The sequence below is a fragment of the Ambystoma mexicanum genome, chromosome 9 (genome assembly GCF_040938575.1).
Source record: "Ambystoma mexicanum isolate Mex_15411 chromosome 9, UKY_AmexF1_1, whole genome shotgun sequence".
NCBI lineage: Eukaryota > Metazoa > Chordata > Amphibia > Caudata > Ambystomatidae > Ambystoma > Ambystoma mexicanum.
The window spans coordinates 568509038-568531873 of record NC_090931.1 but is presented as its reverse complement, the minus strand read 5'-3'; the positions used below and the strand labels follow the sequence as shown (position 1 = coordinate 568531873).

At 44.4% G+C, this 22836-nt stretch overlaps 1 protein-coding gene across 2 annotated transcripts in view; it reads left to right on the top strand.

The window, feature by feature from the left end:
* The first annotated feature begins 1914 nt into the window (after nucleotides 1–1914).
* The window catches only part of RPH3AL (rabphilin 3A like (without C2 domains)), a 1136504-nt gene continuing 1115582 nt past the window's right edge, over nucleotides 1915–22836 (top strand). Inside the window, exon 1 of one of the 2 annotated variants that reach the window (XM_069615164.1) lies at nucleotides 1915–2078. The gene's annotated coding sequence lies outside the window, so the exon portion shown is untranslated. Of the gene's footprint in view, nucleotides 2079–8591; nucleotides 8837–22836 lie in introns of those variants that run through there. The other variant, XM_069615165.1, reaches the window with a different exon arrangement.

Genomic DNA, 22836 nt, shown 5'->3' with positions numbered 1-22836 from the left:
CAATGCTTAAAGTACACCTGATCCCTGGTCAAATACCCTGTGCTGTGCACTATAACAAATCCCATACTTCTGCAGCTCTCTGTACAGGACAAACCCTAAGTTTGCACTCTATGCATCGGACAAATACCTACCTTTGCCTTTGCAAATGGCCAAATACACCAACTGCACAGGCAGGACAAACTGCTCGTTTATACTGAAGCACAAATAGTTCACCATTCTTCACTACCCAAATCTGTCACTCTGCTGCGGATAAATGCTCAAGTGTGCACGTGCTTATCACCTCTCGACCACAATCGTGTCTCAAGGGCCTGCCTTCCTGCTTGCGCAATGATGACAAGGTGCTAAACTGAAGGAAACTGCAATGGACAAGGGAATTGTCTCTGTAGGTTAGCTCAGAGACAACACGCTTGCCTTAGAAGCAGGTTTGATCCATGCGTCAGCGCTTAGAAACCTCTGGGTATTAAGTTCATTATAAAATAACCAATTATAATACTAATATTGCTTAAATATACCCCACTGCACAAAACCCATCTCCCCTTCTGCTGCTTGTAAGAGATCCACAAACTAACCCCGTCCCCGCTCGGGCCAAATCGCCCCTCTGGTAGGGTGACCAGATGTCCCGATTTTGCCAGGACTATACCAGAATTGGGACCTTTCTCCCTCCTACCCAAAGAGCTTTTTAAAATTAAAAACCCTGTCCCAGTTTTAGGGAAAGCGACCACTGACAGTTCCATAATGAAATGACTGAATATTGGTAGGAGGCAACACTTATAAATCAGACAAGCATGGGAATACTTTACGTATTTTCCTGTACACATTAACCAGATCTCTGACATCACCGGGTGGGCTCAAACCCCCAATCTTTCAGTTACCCATTACCTGATTGTGCCACAAAGGCTGGTTACAAAACGAATACATACGAAGGCCTCCATTATTAATTGGAGCAATCACAGGAAAATATCCTTTATTAATTACCTACTCATTATAAATCGGCACATTTTATACAGAGGATAGCAGTCCAGTCCGACAAATACTGGGTGATGGGGTGTTTTGACTGTCCGCTTCAGTAGTCCTTTTATGGTTGTGGCCATAAGTTTTTTTTGTATATATTGAAAATCTGGTCACCCTACCCTCTGAACGAGAAAAGAGTGGAAAAAATAACTATCCACCTACCTGTAAACTGTTATGCTGGAAATTCGTACCCAAATGTGTCTGCAAAGGATAAAGTCAAGTATATACCACTGCAAAAAACACATCTCCCTTGTTGTACATAAACTCTCAAAATACCCCTCTCAATTGGGCGGGGCAAAAAAAGCCTTCGCCGGGGAATGGAGGGATGCCCGTGCTCAACCCCACTGCACAAATCCTCAAAGTACGCCAACATATCCTTTCCTCCATGCAGGAGATAGTCTGAAGGCTTACCATGAACCAAATTCGTTGGTAACGGACAGTGCAAGTAGCAAACTGGAAAAAGATGGGGGGGGGGTGTATTGATAGGGTGTATATCACGGCCAATCAAAACGTAAGAGTCTATTATTTGCTTAGAAGGGTTTTTTGCTGAATTACTATGACACGTTTAACATTTAAAATTGTGGACATTATGATGTTCCCATAATGCTCCTTGTTTTTATGCTAATCGCCCGGATTGGGTTATAATATATATATGAAGACTGTTGGACCAGGCCAGGAGCCACGCCCCTTGGCCCTGCCCCTCCAAAGAGTTGACAGTTCCCCCAATAATGTTTTTTCCCTTTCCATCACTGGTAACTGAGGGACGTCGGTGTTCATCAGCTCTGTGCCGCGAAGCTGTTGCAAGCGCCGACCAAACCCTCGCTCCACGAACACACCACCCTTCCCGCTTGTGCCACGCACTGCAAAGACTACAAGTTGATGTGTGCACCCCGAGGCAGTGGCACGTGACTTTCCTGACACGCCAACCGGAACGTGCAACCCACGTGATGACGAGGGGCGGAGTGTTGCTAAGGTCCGTTTCTCGGATAAGAACTAGTCACTACCGTAAAGTCATCAAACAATATTACCGAACGCGAATGGTGGTTCAGAAGTAAGACGTCAATAAGGTATGAGTGTTTGTAGACTCACCCCACACATAATGTAAGAAGAAATTAATATTTTAAGTGGGTTGGTTATTTTTTTTTTTTATAGTAGTTGATAAGTGCTTTAAGTGTGATGAAAAATCGAGGGGCGCTCTAACAAGGGGGTGTGTCATGAGTAATGTGAGTGGCGTAAAGGGGTGTGACCAATTTAAAACCCGCCAAAATTGACAAGTCTTAAGAAACGTGTTCGTTCATGGCATGTTTTAGTACCTATGGCAAAATATCATGTTTGGGTGATATCAGGGTTTCTGCTTAGTTTGCCTTTGAACATTTAAATATGCATGGCATAATATACTCTGTACAGTGGCATTGCCCACTCTGTTTCTTCCTTTGCATTCTGGGACTTGCAGTCCTAGATTACCATTATAAATCCAGAAATGCAAATCCTAGAGAGCACTATAAATAAGGGACTGAAGTAGCTATCATCTGTTGAATGGAACTTGGCACATAGGAAGTAACAGGGCATTGACAGACTTTTAAGTGATCCCTGCGCTGCATCCCACAAAGATATATCCACTGAGCCTCAGTTCATCAGTCACTGTATTCCTGTATCTCTAAGAAATAAAAGCATGTTGACATTATCTTACTGCAACCACATGAGTATAAAAGTCACAAGAGTTTTATGCTTACTGGAAATATTTCCTCACACGCAGCAAACCAACGTGCTTTTTGTTTTAAAAGGCAGCTATTTAACAGCAGAAACTCTAAAATGTGTGTAAATAATAGAGGGATGACAGAAATGTGTTGCGCAGCAGACATCTACTTGGACACTGGTTTGGGAACGAGGAATGCTGCAGGGGCCATAAGCTGTGTGCCATGTGTTATATCTGAAACCTCCCAAGGCTCGTGCAGTGTCACATGTGCAGACATGCCAACATTCGGGAGCCCCATGAGAGGGAGATTTCACCAGAGCAATCAGGAGAATGCATTTTTCCCATAGGATTGCATTGGGCTTATAATTATTTTAAGCGGGAGACAGTAAAAAATAGCCTGATTTTTCAATTGAAAATCGTGAGTCTCCTGCCAATAACTGGGAGGTTGGCATGTATGTGCGTGCAGTGCCACGTGATGTCATTTGTACAATAAAAGGGCTGCACAGGTTCATGTGCGGCAGTTACCTCACTGAACTCCAGAGCTCCTGTATCTGTTTCCAACATGCATGCTGGTGGGGGCCCTGCATTATCCAGAGCCCTGTAACAATGGTGACGAGGGCTCGGTGTAACCCGTGTGCTGACCGTCCTGGCTGGTGCATGCCCCTATGAACACCTGGTGCTCATCTCAGTTATCAGGTCTTTTTCAAAGAGGTCCCGCATTTTGCGGGTGCATGCCCCGGAATCCCTGGAGCATGTTTTCTGTGCTTGCATTATTGGTGTCAGGTCAGCCCTGATGACCGTCGGCGGCCTAGACGAGGTCCTGCGGTGCATGGGCGCCCGTCACTGGAGACTCCGTGCGGGCTTGCACTACCATCCGATGCAGATCAAGGGCAGTTCCGAAGAAGGAAGAGTAGGGATGCGCGCTGGGGAGAGAAAAAAACGGTTCCATTTCCGTCATTGCGCGGTCGCACAAGCAGCAGTAACGAAAGGTCAAATGGAGCGGCGTACACCGGCCCCATCGTCGTGGCCTCTACAGTTGTCGCACTATGAAAGTGGCGCCGGCTGCAGAAAGTGGATGCGTCTCCTGCCTGAGAGATCAGGACGGGTGCGGCTCCCACCGCTGGCACCGCACTGACCAGGAAAGACCTCCTGCCTGTGGAGAGTGGAAGCAGCGTGGTGCGCTGCCACCAGGACACATCTACGCAGCTTTCTTGAGAAGGAGTGGGGCAGCGCCTGCCGCACACATGAAGCGGTGCGCTGCCACATTGAATAAAACGCTAGGGAGAATGTCATCCCTGCAGAGAGCTGTCAGAATGTTTAGCACAGAGACCCTATACCACCGCCTGAAAGTCACTGTGTGGGTGCCCCACCATCAGGGCACTGGAACTGCTGCAAAGACTTCCTGCATATGGACAGAAAGAAGTCCATTCTCAGGCGTTTAACAAGTGAAAGAACTAGCGCCCAAGTGTAGGTAGTCCCAAGACCTTTGAAATACTTTTTGAAGCTGTGTTCCTGTTTAGGGGTGGCACACTTAAAGTGGATACAGTCACGTGTCGACCTGAAACTCTGATCCTTTGAACTGCCTGTAGGCTTAATTTGGGCTCCATAAAAAGGACATCAGTGGTATACCATCTTCTTGGACCATTAAAGTGTTTTGTATTTATAGAATGCCCAGTTGCCCAAGTAGCTGGGTCTTAAATGTAAGTTTTTTTTTTTTTGTTTTGCCCAATCCTAAATGTGATCAAAGAGTGGATATCAAATGTGCACTGATATATCTAATTTTTCACCATATCATTTTGTTTAATATATACTTGGCATGGGATGCTATATCTGAGACCTCTCATGGCTCGTGCAGTGTCACGTGTACAGTGGCACGTGATGTCATTTGTACAGGTTCATGGCCTGGGATTTCTGGACTACCAGGGGAAGACGATTGCAAGCTACCTGGGAGACTACACCTTCTATGTCGCCATGTAGTCTGAGATGTCCTCGTAACATCCCACCCGAGCAGGCATGCCACAGGGATCAAACATCAGACCCTTCCTGTTCAACATCATCACCAACGACATCTCAATAGATTTCCACAAGACCGACCTAACACTGTATGCGGGCATTGTTGCAGTCATCTCCCAGTCATTCAGCGAAAAGAAAGTGGCGAAGAACCTGCAAGCTTCACTGGATACCATCTCGACGTGATCCAGCGATTGGCGGATAGAACTCAACACCAGCAAGACAACTGCCACGCTATTCACCAGAAAGAAGATCAAGGAGCACCCGCACATCAGCCTCAGCGGGGAGACCATGAAGTGGGAGAGCAGCAGCCACTTCCTCGGTGTGACCCTGGACAGCAAACATAACTGGAGAAGCCATATTGAGAATATTCAGCAGAAGGCAACAAGAAAGATGGCAGCGCTGTACCCATTCCTGAAGACCAAGTCCATGCCCCTCGGGACAAAGATCAACGGCTACAAGGCGATCATCAGACCTACCCTGAGGTATGCCTCCCCAGCATGGATCACCTGCCATGAGAAACACTGGAAGAGTCTTCAGATAGTCCAGAACAAGGTCCTGCGGATAGCGTCTGGAGGTCCACTCTTCACAAGGATACTGCTGACCAGGTAGGTGCCCCCTGACCCTGCCATCTTGTGGCCTCCAAATTCGTTTTTCACCTGTGCTTAAAGCACGGTGAGCGCACTCGGCGCGTGGTCCCTCTCAGATTCCCATCCCGCTTCCTGAACCTCCCTCTACCCGCCTCCCTCAGCGCCCCCCCCGGCCCTGATTGGCACACAGAAGTGGAAAAAAAAATATGTAATCCAGGTCATTGCACGACCTGCAGCGTCCATCCTGTCTCATCTGGACGTGAACTGCTGACCAGGTAGGTGCCCCCTGACCCTGCCATCTTGTGGCCTCCAAATTCGTTTTTCACCTGTGCTTAAAGCACGGTGAGCGCACTCGGCGCGTGGTCCCTCTCAGATTCCCAACCCGCTTCCTGAACCTCCCTCTACCCGCCTCCCTCAGCGCCCCCCCCGGCCCTGATTGGCACACAGAAGTGGAAAAAAAAATATGTAATCCAGGTCATTGCACGACCTGCAGCGTCCATCCTGTCTCATCTGGACGTGAACTGCTGACCAGGTAGGTGCCCCCTGACCCTGCCATCTTGTGGCCTCCAAATTCGTTTTTCACCTGTGCTCAAAGCATGGTGAGCGCACTTGACGCGTGGTCCCTCTCCGATTCCCAATCCGCTTCCTGAACCTCCCTCTACCCGCCTCGCTCAGTGCCCCCGGCCCTGATTGGCGCACAGAAGTGGAAAAAGAAAAAATCTAATCCAGGCCATTGCACGACCTGCAGCGTCCGTCCTGTCTCATCTGGATGTGAACTGCTGACCAGGTAGGTGCCCCCTGACCCTGCCATCTTGTGGCCTCCAAATTCGTTTTTCACCTGTGCTTAAAGCACAGTGAGCGCACTCGGCGTGTGGTTCCTCTCCCCTTCCCAACCCGCTTCCTGAACCTCCCTCTACCCGCCTCCCGCAACTCCCCCCCTGCCCTGATTGGCGCATCACACCCTCATCAAGGACACCGCAGGGCAGCCCCCTGCCCGTGCAGCCCCTTCGGCTAAGGGCCCCGAGGCCAAGGGCGGCTCCCACAATGGCAGCTCCAAGATGTGTCCGTAGGGGAAGCCAATGAAGACAGCAGTAAACCGACACCAACAAAACTGTGAGTGTGGCATGGGTGGGGAGCAGAGCAATTATTCTACTCCAGAAAACCCCTGCCACTCTATCTTAACTTCCAATAACATAGACTGCCATAGACTTACATCAGGAATACTTAGAAAGATTTGTGACCACCAGACAGAACCTATTCATGACAGGATTGTAGAAGTTGCCTTGCATTACTCACTAACATACTTGTCAAGGTCAACAAGCGCCGCACTTAGGTGGCACTTGAATGTTAGCATGCCCACACCTAGATAGAATTGTGAATATTAGCCTGCACTGCATCTAGATATGACTATGAATGTTAGCAGGCCCGCACTTAGATAAAACTTGAATATTAGCATGCCCCCACTTAGATAGTATTGAGAATATTAGCATGTCCACACTTGTATAGAATTGTGAATATTATCATGTCCACACTTAGATAGAGTTGTGAATGTTAGCCTGCGTCGCATCATAGATAGGACTTTTGAATGTTGGCATGTCCACACTTGGATAGAATTGAGAATATTAACCTGCGTCGCATCTAGATAGGACTTTGAATATTAGCATGCCCGCACTTATATAGAATTGTGAATATTAGCATGTCCACACTTAGAATTGAGAGTATTAGCATGTCCACACTTATATAGAATTGTGAATGTTAGCATTCCCACACTTATGTAGGATTGTAGCGCCAAGGGACCACTACGGTGGTGATAGTGCGCGGTACAAATGTCCATTAACATTAACATATTAGCATGTCCACACTTAGAATTGAGAATATTAGCATGTCCACACTTATATAGAATTGTGAATATTAGCATGCCCACACTTATATAGAATTGAGAATATTAGCATGTCCACACTTATATAGAATTGTGAATATTAGCATGTCCACACTTAGATAGAATTGTGAATATTGGCCTGCGTTGCATCTAGACAGGACTTTGAATGTTAGCATGCCCGCACCTAGGTGAAACTTGAATGTTAGCGTATGCCACACTTGGAATTGTGGATATTGGCCTGCGCCGCATCTGGATGGGACTGTGAATGTTGGCATACCCACAGATAGATGGAATCCTAAACATTGGCCTGCGCCGCATCCAGATAGAACTGTGAGGGTCAACAGGTGCCACACTCAGACAAATCTGTGAATGTTTGCATGGTAAAGGCCAGGTAACCCACTAACCAATACAAGCTCAAACTCTGCATACTTATCTCACTCAAAAAACTCACACAACCATCTCTCGCACAACAAGCCGCACGCACTTCACAACACTGCAAAAACATATAAGCCGGAGCAACAGCACACGAGGACTGACACCGATCCAATACCCGCACCAAAGCTCAGCATCTGGTGTATACCGAGTTGAAGCTGCCAACAGAACACCACTCCTCTCACTATCCTACTCCCTCTTCACCTTACTAACCCATCCCTGCTTATCATTTACAGATCCGCCAGAGCGCCTGGGGACCAATTCCGTTGGTGACGGTGCGCGGTACAAATACCTTTAACATTCACAGAGAACTGGACATCGAGGTGGTGGACGAACATTTAGCAAAGCTGAGTTAGAATTTCTGCCAAGGACTGGATCAGAACCTGAACCATCTGATCGGAAGTCTCACTGCCATCACTGCAACCCTTCTGACTGCTACCCGCGGCCCATCACTGCAAAGACCCTGTAAAACCAGCCCTATTGTGACAAGTCAACACAGACCATGAAGAATCCTAACCCTTGACTACATGCTCAACCTGAGAAGATGGAGTAATGAGGCTCAAGCCTTAGTATCCAATAATCACAGCTGATGGATAAAATCTATCAGCAAGCAGAAGAAAGACAGCTCAGGACGTGCAGCAGTTACTAATCGAACTCCAGAGCTCCTGTATCTGTGTCCAGCATGTATGCATGAGGGCACCCGGCCTTATCCGGACCCCCATAACAGCCTGGATTTCAAAAAGCACCTTTTTCGGAAAAGACCATAGCAATTATTTTTTTAAGTGCAAACTTATTTTTAGTGGCAAGGGCGATTCAAAAATAAAACCCTCCCATTCTCCAGAGCATGTCTCTTCGCCACTCCTGCCACCCCTGCAAACGCAAAATACAGCCATAAATTACGAGGGTTGATCTGCAGCCCCTCCCCATTGCTTTGTTTCCCGTGCCTGCCGCTTTGCTTTAGAGAAAGCCGTGTACACAGCCGGTGATAAGAGCGCCGTTAACACACCACTGTGTAATTCTCACCGCCTGCATTCACGAGCTGTTTGTTAGCTGGGTGGCGCTGGTGTGATAATGGCATTCTCCTCACACTCTGTGCACCCTGCTCCCCCTGTTACAGCTGCGGGGAAAGAAAACAAAGAAGACGGGAGGCAGTGCTCAGCTGCTAAACTCTTGTAACAGCGCACGGACGGAGGAGTACGGTGCCGTCGCAGGAGAGAGGTAAGCAGGGTTGTACAGTTGCGAGGGGGGGGAACTGGTTATAGGTGTGACGTGCCCTGAAACATTGCTTTTGGCACAAATGGAGTGAGAAACGGAAGACAATTCAGTCTGTTAACCAATAGAATAGCAAGAAGCATAAACATACATTCTATGTCTGCTAATTAGGTATACTGTCGTATGTTCATAGATTGACAATCTCAATACACGAGGGGAATAATGGTGCCAAATAAAAGTGTTACCTGATGCTTTTTGAATGATACAGGGCAAGTTTCGCCATGAGGAAGGACGAATTCTATCCAAAACGAATTGGTCTCGGCTATCTGCATGTACTGGAAATTCATGTTTTTCAAGCACAATTTAAACAACGTTTCTAGTGACCATATAATCTGGAGTACTGGCTGGAACAATTTCTCATTACTTCCTTCTGAATATATGTTCAGCATCGATACTGAGGGTTTTTACCTCCGTCTTTCTAGTCAGATTGTTTTAAGTCTTCCCACGTAAGTCTTACCATTGTCGTTATTTTTCAACATACAGGTTTTTAAAAATCTTTCTGTATACTAATAAAAGAGGAACAAAGGTTGTTTCACATATGATCTGTATGTGAACCCCTATTGGAGTTTAGGAGTTATGCCATTCTAAGTATATGGCGGGTCAATAGAATGCCTTTGCACTACAAGTAAGTACGCTGTTGACAATTTTATATGGTTAGGTCAAATTACACCCATTATTTATCCTTCCTACCAAGCAAACGGTTTGCACCTACGAATGTAGAAAATCTATATACATTTAGAATGTGCACATTTTTTAGGCACACTTAACATCACTACTGTAGAGGGATAGGGGATGGGAGTCAGTGCAGACATATCAAAGTCTTCAGGTATTCTTTATGTGGCTCCCTGCCAACTCCACCTAACCACATCGTTTCTGTGGCCATCTGTCTCCCTGCAGTGCCCACTCCACAGCAGGGTGTAGGCAGGAGAAGACAAATGGCCATCTCATGTCAGGCGATCTATAGCAAAGCAAGGGATTTAGCTCATGTCCCTAGTGCCTCTTATTTGTGGTACGAAACTCTAGAAAGTCCTCATGCCGTCAGATATACATGGCACACCCCCTGATGTTCCCTTGTCCCATCAACTACCTCATCTGACTGGTGGGCCAGGGGGGACAGTAGGAACATCATGCCTTTGGTTGCCTCTGCTGCCCCTTACTCACCGTACTCTCTGTTGGGAAGATTTTCCTTAAGCTCTTTGGCCTAGGGCTTCAGGTATGTCTAATTGACCACTGATTCCCTCAAGCTCACCAGTCTCTCTAGGTGGTACTATGTCATAGAAGCCCAAGCCTAACTCTCTCTAGCTGTAGTTGTGTGATTAACAGGTACTGTATATACGTTGCACAAATATCAAATGTAAGAATGTCCACACACTGTTTTTACAAACATTTAATTTGTATTTCAGAAAAGAAAGAGATAAAATGCTATGCTAACAGGTAAGTAAACTTTATAAAACACAGGTGCAACACTGTGACGCATATGTAAAACTGCTTCAAAAGCGTTCGTGAGAGTGCAATAAAGTCTTTCATAGAAGGGAAAGTGTAATCACAGGTAAGTAAATACTTTTCCTAACTAAGCCAGAAAGCGTTGCAAGAGGGACCAGTTGTGTGGATTTTGTCAGGCTTTTTCAAAATGGTAACCTGCAAAAGGGTTGAACTGCGATATTTTCCATGTTCCGGTGGAGTTTAGGTCGCAGAAGACCCAGAAAAGAAGATTCCAGCTAAGAAAGAACTCACCGGCAGCGCAGGAGAGCAATACTCTGGGTCCAAAAAGCAGTACTGCAGCAGGCAGTTTTGCAGTTTCCAGAAGCGGTTACTGTGCCTGTTAGGTGGTTACTATAGGTTCTAGCGATGGTGGATGGTGGAGGGAGGGAGAGAGGGAGAGAGGGAGGGAAGCAAAACAAAAGAATTCACATGTGATGTCTTTCTTGTTTTTTTTAAAGGTTGAACAAACCAATAAAAATAATGAAATAAAATAGGTTCCAGCGATTACACACCAGTGCAGGAGGGACACTAGGGCCCTTGGGAAGGATGATTATTCGAGATTCGTTAGTCCCCGGGTTGAGGGTCCATACAAGGGGTGTTGAAAAGAGGAGTTGCTGCGTTTGGCGGAAGTCAGTGATGTAAGGCTGCTCATGAATCCTATGTCACAGGATTTGGCTTCTGAGACTGGGTTTGGCTTGATAAACACCTGGGATTAACTGTTGTTAAAGATATATTTGTGACATCACACAAAAGGGGAGCCGGAATGAAGATGGGGAGGCAAGTTCGATGTGCAGGTTCCGGGTAAGGGGACGCATAGGACTTTGAAGCTTCCCAAATGGGGGAGATAGAACCAGGGTGCTTTCTTTCATGGGATAAAGCCATTCTGGTCGTTTTAGAACAGAGTCTTCTGGGTCCTGGCAGTGACAGGGCTCATACATCTTCATCCAGCACTGCAAGCACGCTCAGATGTTCAGAGAGACAAGGCCCTCCAGCAGGATCTGCGTGTGATCCAGCTGACCCCACCAGGTCAGGGGGAAAGAGTGCCACAGTCTGGCCTTCTTGGAGAGGCAGAGCTTCATTGTTGGATTCAATAGCGTACACCAAAGGAGGTGGTGGCTTGAGGTTTTGAATTAATCTTAACCTCTGGGTCACCCTACAGACCATCACTCTTTGCCTGCCAAGCCATTACAGAAAGGGGAAAGACTGTATGCAAATCAGAATTGGTCCCACTCCAAAAGGGGCAGCCCTGCTCAAACTGCTTGGTCACATCCATTCAGTACGAGACCACAAGGAACACCAGAAATGTTTCAGCCTCATTGGGCCTCATCAGTGAGGTGTAGCTTGGATCTTTAGGCCCAGTAAGTATGAGCCTACCCACCCCCCTCAAGACAACTAAAGGAAAACAACGGAAGTGATGGCTGGAAAGATTCAAGAGTGTCAAAGGATGCTGGTGCAGAGTTTTAGTCCTTCTTTGAGCAGCAGGTCCTTGCAGGAGTGGAGGTGCATAGTTCCAGTAGTACACAACGTGAGTGGTTAAGGTGGTTTGCTTTTATTTCCCTCGAGGTTTAATATGTATGTTTTAAACAAATAATGAAATTTAAATAAAAGAATCATATTTTCTAACAGTTTTTTTTGTTTGGTTTGATCTGTTTCCGAATCTGTGGGCCCCCACTTCCCTGTCCTCTTGCCGGTTCCCTTTACAATTTGTTTTTTTCCGCTGACATGATTTGCGTTCTTATATTTATTTCCCTCGAGAGGCACACCAACTATCATTCAAAGCGAGGAGGTTGGCCAATGGCTGATCATCCCTCCAAGCACATCTATGCACTCTGGAAGGGCGCACACACAAAGGAAATTAATCCTCACTATTCCAGGCAGGCATCTGTATATGTCAGCAGGCTCATTGAAGCCCACAGTGTTGGGGTGTAGGCATTAAGTGGCCCAAGGTGGCCACCGCCTGTGCCAAACACACAGAGAGACGAGGGATAGTTGATGACACCTCCGGTCTTTGAGACAACAAAGACCACCTCCATTTTGTAAGGTAAGATATGTTGTCTTACATAGCACCCTTCTGATAATTGTCATGAAGCGCATCTCCTTCAGATATGATATGATATGGCATTTATAACGCGCCTATACACAAGTGTTTCAAGGCGCGACGAGGCAAGGGAGGGGGAACAGAGGGAAGACAGACAACGATCCTACTAGGCCAAGTGTCATTCAGATCGCGCAAGTGCATGGGAAGGGGGGAAGGGGAAGTGCAGGGGGGGCAAGGGGGAAGGGGACAGTGCAATACATGGGATAATAGAATAAATAAAAAAGTAAAGAATGGCCAGCAGGTGGCAAGTGCAAGGGAGAAGGGTAAGTGCAGGCATCAGGTGTCAAGTGCTAGTGGTAGGACTGTAGGGATACAGAGAACAGTCCCCAAGTGCTGGGGTTTCTAGGAGGACAGTGCAGGTGTGCGACTGGCGGAGGGGGGGGCCCTGGGCCAGAGATCAGAGGGTGGCCAGGTAAGCAAGTGCAGTTTCAGTATAAGCAAGGAAATCAGCAGGGGAGAGGAGGAGGAAAAGCAGAAGCCAAGAGAAAGGTTTTGAGGTGCTTCCGGAACGGGAGATGGTTCTCCTCAAGATAATGCTGGAGCCTGTGACCACAATGCTGTTGTTGGCTCCTCCCCCATTCCAAGATGCCATTCTCTTTTCTGGAATGACAGTTCTGTGTAACGCTAAGCAGCAAAGCACTTGCTGTTTCAGGAGCCGGCTTCAACTTGGGACGCCGCGCCTTATTGCAGGAGTACCCATTTTGCTGTGGTGTTCCCTTCTTGGATTCTGGAGCCATTTGTTTATTCTTGATTCCTTTCTGTTTTCCCCTTGCCTACCTGCTTGCCTCTTTAACTCCTCTGAGAGTGTCCTCAAGCTGCAGCTCTTCATTCCTCTCTTCTTCTGCCCCCCCTTTTTCTGTATTCCTCTGTCAATGCTCTGTCTTCTGAAGTATTGAGCAGAGTTCTGCACTTTTTCCTCATTCTAGCCCTTGCTTGCAGACATCTCCTCGGATTGGATCAAGCAAGGAAAAGGTTTACTGTAGGGTTTTTCAACAAGAACGTTGGTCTCCCTTTCTGGCACTCACTGATTAGCTTATTAAAGCAGTCATCTGAGAGGCTTCATCAGAAGGTCAGCAGAACTTCACCAAGTTCACGTGTCGCGAAAATTAGATAATGCCTGCCCCTGATAGAGTAAGGCACAATTGGATTTGCGCTCCGAGCTCCTCCAGCAGGGACCAGGACCAGCTTTTGGGGGGCTATGCAATCACCTACGACCGAAGTCAAAGCATTAAGACAAGAGACAGATGATCACTGCCTGTGAGGCTGTGGTCCTCGAACCGCCCCTTAGTTATCCTGTGGGAAGTATTCCGGTAATCCATAGAAGCTAAATGAATTCCTTAACACCCGTCTAATACAGTTTGGTTTATAGTCATAGTTTCGACAGTCATAGTTTCGAATGTCAATAGTTCCGACACAAAAGTGGCGGGAAAAAAACCTTTCGATTTATTTATTTATTTATTTTACTTTTTTTTTTTTTTACAACACAACCATTTTTTCTTTACAACACTTCTTTTACAATACAAAATGTCAAAAAAACGTTAATATAAAAAAAAATGTAAACTTTTTTTCCCGGCACTTTTGTGTCGAAACTTTTGGCGTTCGAAACTATTGTTTCTAAACTTTGACTGGACACCCTCCAGTTCACCTTCAAGCTATTACTCTTTGCTATGCACCATGTTAACATTATTTGCCACTTAACAGGGAGTGCCCTGGCTTAGGTTTTCCTTCTTGTTACTGGTAGCCCCTTGCCGGACCAGTATGATGCTTTTCCAACCACAGTGCTTGGCACGTTTGGCAGACCAGAATTTAAATATACCGGCCAAGAGAAATTTCTAGCTTAACAACAAGTTTAGGAATATATCACCTGCTTTAAACAATTAACTGACAAAACGTTTTGGACAGAAAATGCTTGCTTTGCCTTATTTAGAAGACGGTTTCACGAAGATGAATGAGGGATGAATTAGCATGTCTACCACGTCCTACTACCTTCCAAGATGTAATCACTATTGTCCTCCAATTGGATTAACGCCTGATCGAAAGATGCATGGAAAGGAGGCTTAGAAGACCATCTCTTCGCTTCACCTTGCTCAAATCTCAGCCTCCAGACCTGGCTGAAGAAACACCTGAGTCTATGCAAGCAGGGTCAGCAAGAGGACCACTCGCCCCAAAAAAGAGAAGCTATAGATCTCTGCATGTATTGTGGGGACACTGGTCATCTTGTAAAGGATCTGCTGTTGTTACAATAGAAACGGTCAGCAAACGCCCTCTCGCAACTGTAACAGGAATGGTGTGGAACAGATCAGTGTTGCCAAGGAAGTGTGGAAGGAATTTAACCCTCTGCTGTCCTAGTGATTTCAGTGGAACTGTGCTGTGGCTCCACTTGTAGCAGCTCTGTACCTGCTTTAGCCAAATTGGGGTTGTTTTACCGTGGTGGAAAGGTCAGCGATGGAAATGACTGCATGAGTAATGTACGATATACATAAATGTTTGTACATTTCTCAGGCGGACATTCATTTGAAACAACCCCAAAACCTAAACCTAAACCCTGCCCACACCCCAACAAACCCCCACCACCCTCCTTACCTTTCACCTCGAAGCGTGGTGTCCCTGCGATGCTGGTTCCCTTTCACTTCTGTGATCGGGAACCAGGCCGCAGCCCCAGCAGCCTTTCTTTTTTTTTTTTTTGTTCCCTGGGTCAGCTGTATAGTATAGTGAGTGTGGTGTTGCGGGAGACACCCCCGCAGCCTGTTTCTTACCTACCCCACCAAAACATACATACTACAAAAGGTTCAAACTTATTGTAGTTCGACTTTTGCTGGGATGTATTTTAGGTCTTTTGGTGGGGTAGGTAAATTGGATTTGGTCATTTCGACCGATTCCGCTGTAGCCGACTCTGGTGCAGCAGGAAATGTAGTCTGTCAGTGGTCCCAGAGCCATGCTACCCCTAGAACAAGTCAAGCAGTGGATAGTAACTGATTGACTTCAGGGCCCCTATCAACCAATACCCTTCCACTTTGTATGAGATTTCAAAACATCACGTTTGACTTGATTTGAACAGCTCATGTTCCGGTGATACTGGGTTTACCATCGCTCAGAACACAAAATCCTTGTATTAATTGGGTTGGTAACACCTTGTACTTGGGTTCTGAATTATTTTGTGTTAATCACTGCCTGTCCAGTCCTAACTATATTGATCAGATTTCTATGACCCCTCCAGAGCCAATGTCGACAACTACTATTTCCAATCTTGACCTGCTGCCTGCCAAATACAGTGACTTCTCTGATGCTTTTGTGAAAGCATGGAGAAGTCTCTACCGCTACATAGGGCCTATGATTGTGCTATTGATTTACAGCCTAGCCCAGTGCTACCCTTTGGGAGGATGTTTATATTGTCGGAGAATGAGAAGACTGCCTTTCGGGAATACATGTAGATCAATTTATTGAATGGGATTATTACAGAATACAAGTTTCCTCTCATTCCAGATATGTTGGAACAAGTGCATGGAGCAAAGTTGTTTACTAAATTAGACCTGAGGAGCACTTAATATATTATCCAGATTCCGGAAGGAGATGAATGGAAGACCCCATCCCCTTTTGAACGCCATTGGACCACTACAAATGCCGTGAGATGCACTTTGAGTTCGCTAATGCACTGGCGGTCTTCCAGAGGTGTATGTGTTTGGTGATCGGATCCAAGTGTCATTTTTTATTTGGACTTCAAGTCAAAAGAGTGCAAATAATGCAGTACTATTTTTGATCAAGCATTGTCACTTTAAACACATTATCAGATGTGTTATTGTTCATACAGTTAGTTGTATACACAATGTTCAGTTAGATATAGGCTATGAACCATGAAACTATGCAAAATGAGGTGAAGAAAGGGTAAAAGCAAAGCACCCAAAAACCCAATGTGACTGATATGAGGCACTGTTGCCAACTCAAAACCTTTGAGGAGTGCTACCTCTCTAAATAAAACTATATAACTAAATCGGTGGGGCACTGCCAGTCTGGTGGTCAGTGCAGTGTGTGTAAGTGAAATTATTGGATAACCAGTGTAGTATCTATAGATTCGTTTAACGGTTTGTAAACCCTTTCCACAAAACAAAGGTCGGCTCCCAGAGGATATATGCTCTGAGTCTTTAATTCTTGAGTTGCTGCTGGCAGTGGCAGCAAAAACTCCAACTAGGATCATAAACAGATGATCTGGACACAGAAGATCTCTGCTCTTTCTCCCTGGCCACAACACCAAAGTATTGAAAACATCCAAAGATTCTTGGGTCTCAAATGTTTTACCAGAATATCATTCGTAACTTTTAATTCCTGGCTATTCCGATAACGGATACCCTCCGAGGAAACACACTGTTTATCTAGACCATTCAAGCCCAAAGAGCCTTACAGGAACTGAAAGCACATTTCAGCTCTGCACCTGTTCCTCACCCTCCCAATATTACCACTTTATTTTAGGTTGGTGTGTTGAACTATGCAGTGGGAGCAGTTTTGAAACTACTTACTGAGGATCATCATGGAAATCTGATAACTTATCTGCCTAGATAGTTGAAATCCTATAAACGTCACTATTATGTTCTTGAGCAAGAACTGTTGACGATGAAGCCGGCATTCCAAATGTGGCGACATCTACTGTTGCGGTTTTCCTTTCCAAAGGAAGTACAAACTGATCACTGAAATCTCTGTGTTCTCCAAACAGTGGAATGTCGGAATAGAAGACACGCAATATAGCCCTACTTCTTTTTACAGTTCAATATACGAAAAACCTATATAACTGAATCACAGAACTTTCTGGTAGACTCCTTATCATGGCAATTTGATAGTACTGAGCCCTCGGAAGCGGGCTCATTATATAACCTACTCGGACAATCACCCACTCGTAGACATTTCACCCACTCGTAGACATTTCTGGAAAGGGTTCGGAAGGCACCCTTTAGCCTTTCCATATGGACAAAGCCTGAAGACTTGTTGAATGTATTCCCCTTGCTAAGAAAATCTTTTCTTTTTCCAGAACCATCTGCTTATTCCAATCAAAGATTTATGAATATAATCTCAAAAACAAACAAACCTTTGATAAACACATGAATGTAAGGACCCAATCTCGGTGGGGGAAAGGAGATGGACTAAGTCAGCCTCTTAAGCTGTAGGGCATTCCCCCGCCCACAAACAAATGATACACGTATCCATGCCACTGATTCTGTAATCACCAGAACTATCACTTCAAAAGTCATTGAGGTGCTGGAGCCTGTATACATATAATTCAATCATCACCCAGAGGTGCTCTTGGAGGAAATAACCACTAGGGTGGGGGAGGGGATACTGACTAAGGCAGTAAAAACATGTGGAAAAAACTGAAAAAAAATAATAAGACCGGGTATAAGGAGAATAAGCAGAATCATAGCTGCTGTAATTGTGAAGGTACTGCCACACAATTTTATTGCATTTTATATGGAGACTACATGATCACATAGGGGTAATTGAGAAAGTTGTGTAATCTTAGGTGGGAAAAGTAATTTGTTTGACGGCTTCCGCAGCACAACATTCAGTAACTAGGCCATCCCCGGCAAGTGAAGATAAGGGAGAGAAGAAAGACGTAACCTAGAAAGATAAAATAGCGGAAAAGGGTATAAATCGGATTACACAGGAGGTGAACGGGTAGAAGAAAATCACAGTGACAGGAAGGACCCCTAGCCAAAATGGGATAAATGTAGGAAAGTATCCACTGGTTAATGAAGATAGGAGAGGAGTAATGAAGAAATATGGGGACAACCTAGGGAAAAATAGAAAATTATTTCATCACGTGCCAGAGAGAGATTATAAAGCAAATAATGCTCATGTTGGGCAAATTTGGATGAGATCCAACATTGCGCTAAATAATGAGGTAAACCCACACGTAGTCAAAAACAGATCAAATCACGGAGATGATGCAAGTAAAGTCATTACCTTACACAAAGTACCTGAATTGAGGCCAGGGAATTGGGAAGGCAATTCATCACTCACTAACAAATGAATACACTGAATTATACCATCACCGGCACACCCAGAAGAGGATTACATAGCTCTGGAGTTAGAAGATGCGGGATTAGTGCAAGTTTTGATTACAATAGATTTAAGAACTTTACCCAGACTTGGTACCACAATTGAATTAAGATCTTATCCTCCCAGACATTTGATATCGGATCCTAGTTCCCAAATAAGGATACACACTACACGACATTTGGGAACTATGCCCATGACAAGTAATAAGAACATGGCAAAGACTGACACGATCAAGCCCACAGCACGTACCCAGCACCTTAGCGTGCAAGTAATATTAGAAGGATTAGATGCTGTAGATTGACTGATAAGCTTGCACAGTCTGCTCCAAATACTGAACTAATAACAGGTAACCTAACACAATTTAGCTTGGTAATTACATCAACATCAGATAATATGGGTAGCATGACAATGATTAATACACGCACCTGGAATATAGCGGGACTACAGAAAAACATAACTAATGCCTCGAGGTGCAATTTCATTAGGAATTATCACATTATTTGCTTACAAGAATCATGGTCTGCAGGTGAACCATGATTGCAGGGTCATGACTGCTATTACATCCCTGCAGTGAAAAGAGTATGGGGAGACCGAGTGGAGGTCTCCTAACATGGGTAATTCCAACAATAAATTGTAGCATGATTGAACAGAAATCCGTGTTGGCTGAGGTACAGGAATTACACCTATACCAAGGGTCAGATTTCTCCAATCTGATTCTAAATATTTATAAAAGGCCTTGTATGGAGATGACCATCGTTAGAATTGTACAAAGAATTCTTATACACACCAGGGGCAAATATGGGGAACATATACATAGTCTGTTAATGCGGGACTTCAACATACAGTTTGAGCCCCTTGATGCGTTCAAAGAAATATTGGATGACGAGGATGAAGAATGTAATATTCCTAATTTAAAAATTACAAAACCAACAAGAACACACAAACGTGCAATGGACATTTCTCGCTAAGGGCATGTAATGGGGGACCGACTGCCTAACCCTACTTTTGCCATAGGCAATAAGAATTCTCATATAGATAATGTGCCGGTGACAGTTGGGGACTGGCATTTGTTTTCATCTTTGGACATTTTGGAATGTTTTGGGAGTGACCCTAGGCCCATAATGAACCTGCTGAATGACGAATGGTCATGCAAAAAGATCAATTAGATGGTCCGAGGTTATAACAAAAGATGCTCTAGCATTAATGTATGCTGAAATATAGGGTCTATTGGAAAATGTCCTCAGCACGGACACAAATGACTGTAAGGAAATTAGCCTGTAGGAATCCATAGCTAAAGAAATGGGATCCTTTGTGACTAAACCTAAGAAATCATTCAGAACCCATAGAATCCAACACATAAAATGCTGTGATAACGAATGTAAAGAGAAAAAACATGAGCTTTTGAACGGGTTGAAAAGAAGACATTCGAAAGTTGAGAAAAGATTATAAAACACTTTTAGGAAAGGAAAAAGAAGTTTTTTGCAACCAGGAAATTGAATAATTTATAGTAGACAATAATAAAAGGCAAAAGTAAGACATTCAGCAAACTTTTCACATTAGGGAATAATGAAGGTATTAACACCATTCAAGGGAACATCAATGAAGAAGTATGGATGAATTATTTTACATAAGTTTATGCAGAGAACAGATATTCACTTGACAGTACAAATAATTCAACAAAGGATCAACTAGAAGCTACATGTGTTGATACACTACAAATTACACTTGTGGAAGTAAAAATGTCAATTACCAGTCAAAGAACTGGCAGCGTGCCGGGAACAGAGAAGAAGATCCCATTTGATTTGTACAAAGACGAACCAGAGATATGGTCCCCGTTCATTTCTCACTTATTTAAAGGGTGTCCTTAATCTTTTAACTACACCCCTTTCCTCGACACTGCCAACCTACTGTAGGTCGATCTCCCTCCTAGATTCTGCAAGAAAGATTTATGCTATGGTGGTTACCCTCATCTGAGGAAATGGGTTGTTGAGCAAGTGGTAGTGAGCCACTTGCAAGCAGGGCAAAGCACAATGGATCAAGCGTGCATCTTATTTTACTAGTGCAATAAAAGTGGCATTGAAAAAAAAATCAATGTACTGTTTTATAGATGCGAAGACCGCCTTTGATGGGATTGCCCGAGTGAATTTATGGGAGGATTTACAGGATTCAAAGAAACCAACAGCCTTGCTTAAAGTAATCCAGTGCTTATATTGTAGGAATGAAGCCAAAGTACTGGTGGATATTTGGGGCGATACCCTAGGCTCAATGAGGATAGAAAGATGTGTAAGATAAGGGTGCATGCTGGTGCCCATGCTGTTTTGCATCTTTATAAATAAGCTTCTGGAACGGCTAATAATACATCCCACAGAGGCACCGAAGCTTGGTTCAGGCAGGGTTCTAATCCTACTGTATGCAGATGCTTTTCATTGACGACTTCTGGACTTAAAAAGCAACTGGCATGCTGCAATGAGAAGAGGAGTTGGAGACTCTTCACAGTTGCGCTAGGCACTAAAAAATGGATGAGAGTATATTCTCTCTATTGATGTGTCGGAAACTAGGTTTATTGGCAGTGTAACAAGTGTATTTGTTTGTGAAGCTGACACGTGTTTCAGCCTCAGGGGTCATTGTTAAGGCTAGGCATTGACATTGATTACATTCCAATGTTCAGTGAATCACCCAATAGTGTGTTGTGTCCAATTGTGATTGAATTTAAAAGATTTACATGTGGCATTGCAAGTTGAGTGATTGGCAAATCAAAACAATACTTTTCTTTTTTATTTATATTTTAGACTTTAATGTTAAAGGTATTTATATAGCGCACCATCACCAACAAAGTTGGTCTCCAGGCGCTCAGGCGGATCTGTAAATAAAAGGTGGGGGTGGGTTAGTAGGTGAAGAGGGCGTAGGATAGTGAGAGGTGGTGCACTGTTGGAAGCTTCAGTTCGGTTTTCACTGTGCGCGGAGCGTGGGTGTGCATATAGGTTTGAAGCGGGTCCTCTCGGGCTTTTGTTGAGATCTATGTGTTGATTGTTTGTTGTTGCAGTGTGGTGAAGTCCGTGCGGTTTGCTGTGAGAGAGGTGGTTGGGTGGGTTTTTGTGTGAATTAAGTATGCAGAAATGAGGTTTTGGTTAGTGGGTTGTATGTCTCATAATCTCTGTGGTTTAGTTTATGTATTTGGTTGTCATACTGGGTTTGTATATTCTTCTCTTGGTTTACTGATTGTCTACTTTATGTGGTGACTTTATATGGTTTGCCATATAGAAAAACTTTTACCATTTAAAACTTGTAAATAAAATTGAATGCTTTCAGAAGTTGTCCTTCAAGTATTACAGTTAACCAGTCCTCTTCAGTTTTTAATTTGAAATGTTGATTCTTTCAAAGATTTTTGTTAAGTTTTATCAGTGCCACCGTGTGTGGAATACGATTCCCCAACAGTAATTCCTTCCACCAGACTTCAGCTGGTCTTGAGCTTAACGTTTTGGTCACGTCACTGATGAGAGTTATTCTTATGTCTTTTGTCGCTGGACAGAATAGTGTGAGATGTTTTAAAGATTCATACAACTCATCCTCATGACACAATCTGCAAGTTACCACTCCTCTGGAAGTGGTTCTTCGGCTCAAGATATCTATGGTTGGTATGAGATTCAGCCAAAGCCTCATGAACTGATCTCTAAAGTACCAGTTAGGAAATAACTGAAGGTATTTCGGGAGAGTATTTACATACAACTTCAAGGGGTGTCTTTCATTTTGGGATAAAATCCAGTCTTGTATGTACAGTTTCCTCTTAACTTTGTCTGGATTCTCTCATAGAGATTGATCGGATTCACCCAGATCTAATGAAATCGCTTGACAGATAGATTTCCATTCTGACAATGTGTTGTCATTTCTTTCCCTGAGAGCGATATTTAGAACTGAAAAGCCACCTCTCGGTGATTCATTCATAAATTTTCTATAGAGTGCTAAGGATTTCCAGGCAACAGTTGCCTTTAAGGACGTAAGGCCTAGTTGTATTCGAATTGCCTGGATTGGCTTACGTTTTGGAAGCTGGAGAACCCTTTTCCAAAATATCCCTTCGATCCTTGCCCATTTGGCAGAATGAAAAGAAAGGAGGTGTCCGCTCCGTAGGTTAAGATTGGTACAACCTTCATGCTGTAGAACGAAACCAGTGGAATCATTGAAAAGTTACAAAATCGTTTCAGTATTATTCTGCCTTGACTTGGCAAGTTTTTTGCTTTGGATCTTAGTGATTATACTCTGGGAGCATTGCTTCTTTGTTTATTTATTTCTGTATACAAGCAGACTCTGAGGTAGATCAGTGAGT